The sequence below is a fragment of the Schistocerca nitens genome, chromosome 4 (assembly GCF_023898315.1).
Source record: "Schistocerca nitens isolate TAMUIC-IGC-003100 chromosome 4, iqSchNite1.1, whole genome shotgun sequence".
NCBI classification, from domain to species: Eukaryota; Metazoa; Arthropoda; class Insecta; order Orthoptera; family Acrididae; genus Schistocerca; species Schistocerca nitens.
The window spans coordinates 941,597,987-941,603,419 of NC_064617.1; positions in this window are offsets into that span (position 1 = coordinate 941,597,987).

Here is a 5,433-nt window from a genome sequence, read left to right on the forward strand (position 1 = left end):
CGTAACGATGGAATATCCCAAGCGTCTATCTCCAGCTACCATTCCGCGTTCAAGGCCTAATAATTCCCGTCGTCCAGCAGTAAAGACGCCGGAAAACTTTTCACATGAATCACTTGAGTACAAATGACAACTTCGCTAATGCACTTTCGTTTTGTACCACGTGTACGCGATACTGCCGCCATCTGTATATGTGCATATCGCTATCCCAATACTTAGGCCACATCAGCGTACGTTGGAGGACGTATTGCACTGTCCGAATCTTCCCGGAACGTACTCTCTCGGAATTTCACTGGTAAACCTCTCCGTGATGAAAATTTCTCGTGCTCTCGCGGCGAATGAACGGTCCCGTGACAAAAGACACCGCTTTTCGTCGAATCTTGTCTACCTCTTCTACTGATTCAACCTGGGTACGTCCCAGGCTGATGAACAGTACTCAAGAATAGGTCTAACAAAGTCTCTTTTTTTAAGAGAGCTAAGTGCCAGCTGTAGCTCTAAGCATGCAGCTCTTAACATGGTCTGGCATTTTATGTGATTGATTTTAGTGGTTTGACAAACCATTAATTATAGAGGCCTTACCTTTTACAAAGGGATGAACAGGTTGTTGCCGACAATTTCATGTGGAGATGTTAGATCGGCTTACTGACTGACTGTTTGCTAATGTGAAGTTTGTTTCTTGTCGTTCTGAAGAACACGTGTTTGAGGTTAATTGAAAACCACCATTTATTTCAACGGGTTGGCTGTCATATTCACTTGCTGTTCTGTTTACGTTGCTGAAGTGCCACCACGTTCAAAATAGTGTAGTAGGAATTTACGACGATCCTGAGTGGCCGTCCTTGGAAGAGAGGCGACGTAGGTATCTCAAAACTCTGTTGTGTGAATTAAGATAACCTGTATTCGAAGACGACTGTGCTATCATTATGTTGGCACCATCGTATACCTCACGTAGGGATCATGAGAAAAGATAAAATAGATTAGCGTGCTTACGGAAGCATACAGGCATATTTATTCCCTCGCCCACAAAGACAATCGTTACAATTGGTACGATGAACCCTCCGCCATGCGCTGTACGACACACACACACACACACACACACACACACACACACACACACACAGACACACACACACACACACGTTCTGATCTAGACGGTCCAAAACACACACACACACACACACATGTATATATATATACTCCTGGAAATGGAAAAAAGAACACATTGACACCGGTGTGTCAGACCCACCATACTTGCTCCGGACACTGCGAGAGGGCTGTACAAGCAATGATCACACGCACAGCACAGCGGACACACCAGGAACCGCGGTGTTGGCCGTCGAATGGCGCTAGCTGCGCAGCATTTGTGCACCGCCGCCGTCAGTGTCAGCCAGTTTGCCGTGGCATACGGAGCTCCATCGCAGTCTTTAACACTGGTAGCATGCCGCGACAGCGTGGACGTGAACCGTATGTGCAGTTGACGGACTTTGAGCGAGGGCGTATAGTGGGCATGCGGGAGGCCGGGTGGACGTACCGCCGAATTGCTCAACACGTGGGGCGTGAGGTCTCCACAGTACATCGATGTTGTCGCCAGTGGTCGGCGGAAGGTGCACGTGCCCGTCGACCTGGGACCGGACCGCAGCGACGCACGGATGCACGCCAAGACCGTAGGATCCTACGCAGTGCCGTAGGGGACTGCACCGCCACTTCCCAGCAAATTAGGGACACTGTTGCTCCTGGGGTATCGGCGAGGACCATTCGCAACCGTCTCCATGAAGCTGGGCTACGGTCCCGCACACCGTTAGGCCGTCTTCCGCTCACGCCCCAACATCGTGCAGTCCGCCTCCAGTGGTGTCGCGACAGGCGTGAATGGAGGGACGAATGGAGACGTGTCGTCTTCAGCGATGAGAGTCGCTTCTGCCTTGGTGCCAATGATGGTCGTATGCGTGTTTGGCGCCGTGCAGGTGAGCGCCACAATCAGGACTGCATACGACCGAGGCACACAGGGCCAACACCCGGCATCATGGTGTGGGGAGCGATCTCCTACACTGGCCGTACACCACTGGTGATCGTCGAGGGGACACTGAATAGTGCACGGTACATCCAAACCGTCATCGAACCCATCGTTCTACCATTCCTAGACCGGCAAGGGAACTTGCTGTTCCAACAGGACAATGCACGTCTGCATGTATCCCGTGCCACCCAACGTGCTCTAGAAGGTGTAAGTCAACTACCCTGGCCAGCAAGATCTCCGGATCTGTCCCCCATTGAGTATGTTTGGGACTGGATGAAGCGTCGTCTCACGCGGTCTGCACGTCCAGCACGAACGCTGGTCCAACTGAGGCGCCAGGTGGAAATGGCATGGCAAGCCGTTCCACAGGACTACATCCAGCATCTCTACGATCGTCTCCATGGGAGAATAGCAGCCTGCATTGCTGCGAAAGGTGGATATACACTGTACTAGTGCCGACATTGTGCATGCTCTGTTGCCTGTGTCTATGTGCCTGTGGTTCTGTCAGTGTGATCATGTGATGTATCTGACCCCAGGAATGTGTCAATAAAGTTTCCCCTTCCTGGGACAATGAATTCACGGTGTTCTTATTTCATTTCCAGGAGTATATATATATGTGTGTGTGTGTTGGCCCGTCTAGGTCAGAACATGAAACTTTATCTTGTATATATAAAGGTAAAGTTTCACTTTTGACCCTAAGCGGGCCAATGGGGTCCGACCGACCACCACATAGTCCTCTGCCAATTGTGTCATCTGACGCATGTCGTCAGCACATCGCTCTCCTGAACGTTGTCGGGTTTCTCGACTTTGGAACTGCTAGTAATTAGCCGAGCAGCTTCTCAATTGGCCTCGCACGGCTGAGTGCACCTCGTACCAGTCCCCTGACCAAGGAAAAACCCCTATCAGTACCGGGAATCGATCCCGTGTCCTCGGTATGACAGTCAGCCATCCTACCCACTCAACTACGTAGGTGGACGGATGCATATGTAGAAGACATCAAATATATCCTTGCAGAGTTTTTCTGTTATACTTCCTCTAATGACAGCTTCACCAACACGTCATGTTCGTTTTCCACCAATTATAGCCGGCAGGCTCTTGAAAAATGGCAACTGAGCGGTTTACATATAAAAGACCAAAATAAGTAGAAGGATACCAACTAAGCTACTTCATGGATAGAAAGAACGGAAGAAATGACATTTTGCATTGCAATGAGTATACGGAAATAGTTATGCATTCGAACTGTAACTTGCTTATGGCGGGCTATAGGCTGAAATTTTATAGAACAAAGAATAATACGGAACTAGACGTGGAAACGGTAAACAGACAAAAATTTAAAAATACAGAGACGGTTTGGAAATTCTTTGAAATTTTGGTCGCAGGACAGGCAAAAAAATTGAGGTGTTTCTGTGGAATTAAGGCGGGACGTAGTGACATGGTAAATGAAGCAATAAACAGGATGGCAACTTTGTTTGCGTAGCCATTATCTTTAACAAGTATACAGGGTGTTACAAAAAGGTACGGCCAAACTTTCAGGAAACATTCCTCACACACAAAGAAAGAAAATATGTTATGTGGACATGTGTCCGGAAACGCTTACTTTCCATGATAGAGTTCATTTTATTACTTCTCTTCAAATCACATTAATCATGGAATGGTAACACACAGCAACAGAACATACCAGTGTGACTTCAAACACTTTGTTACAGGAAATGTTCAAAATGTCCTCCGTTAGTGAGGATACATGCATCCACCCTCCGTCGCATGGAATCCCTGATGCGCTGATGCAGCCCTGGAGAATGGCATAGTGTATTACAGCCGTTCACAATACGAGCACGAAGAGTCTCTATATTTGGTACCGGGGTTGCGTAGACAAGAGCTTTCAAATGCCTCCATAAATGAAAGTCAAGAGGGTTGAGGTCAGGAGAGCGTGGAGGCCATGGAATTGGTCCGCCTCTACCAATCAATCGGTCACAGAATCTGTTGTTGAGAAGCGTACGAACACTTCGACTGAAATATGCAGGAACCCTATCATCCATGAACCACATGTTGTGTCGTACTTGTAAAGGCACACGTTGTAGCAGCACAGGTAGAGTATCCCGTACGAAATCATGATAACGTGCTCCATTGAGCGTAGGTGGAAGAACATGGGGCCCAGTCAAGACATCACCAACAATGCCTGCCCAAATCTGTGTTGATGACGTGATTGCACAATTACGTGCGGATTCTCGTCAGCCCACACATGTTGATTGTGAAAATTTACAATTTGATCATGTTGGAATGAAGCCTCATCCGTAAAGAGAACATTTGCACTGAAATGAGGATTGACACATTGCTGGATGAACCATTCGCAGAAGTGTACCCGTGGAGGCCAATCAGCTGCTGATAGTGCCTGCACATGCTGTACATGGTACGGAAACAACTGGTTCTCCCGTAGCACTCTCCATACAGTATCGAGGTCAACGTTACCTTGTACAACAGCAACTTCTCTGACGCTGACATTAGGGTTATCGTCAACTGCACGAAGAATTGCCTCGTCCATTGCAGGTGTCCTCGTCGTTCTAGGTCTTCCCCAGTCGCGAGTCATAGGCTGGAATGTTCCGTGCTCCCTAAGACGCCGATCAATTGCTTCGAACGTCTTCCTGTCGGGACACCTTCGTTCTGGAAATCTGTCTCGATACAAACGTACCGCGCCACGGCTATTGCCCCGTGCTAATCCATACATCAAATGGGCATCTGCCAACTCCGCATTTGTAAACATTGCACTGACGGCAAAACCACGTCCGTGATGAACACTAATCTGTTGATGCTACGTACTGATGTGCTTGATGCTAGTACTGTAGAGCAATGAGTCGTATGTCAACACAAGCACCGAAGTCAACATTACCTTCCTTCAATTGGGCCAACTGGTGGTGAATCGAGGAAGTACAGTACATACTGACGAAACTAAAATGAGCTCTAACTTGGAAATTAAGCGTTTCCGGACGCATGTCCACATAACATCTTTTCTTTCTTTGTGTGTGAGGAATGTTTCCTGAAAGTTTGGCCGTACCTTTTTGTAACCCCCTTTATAAACTTTCGTTTTATAAGTTCAAACTTTTTTTTTGGCTGTAGTTTATACTTTTATGTGTTCCAGACGCGATTCGCCTTTTACATTAAAGCATCATCAGTGGATCAGTGGATTTAATCTGAAATGATACAGTTTCGTTTTTGTATGTGGCACCTATGTGAGAGAAAACCGATCACGTCGTAATAGTTACATCAATAATTAATAACGTACAGTTATTCGCACTCTTGCTTATGAAACATCGACATATTTTCACGTCACATCTGACGTCAAAAGCTGTGTGCAGTCTGTGGCTGCTTTGCATTGTTGTAATACTCAACCATTGTAGTGTTAGGCAGCTGGCTGTGAACAGCGCGTAGCGTTGCTC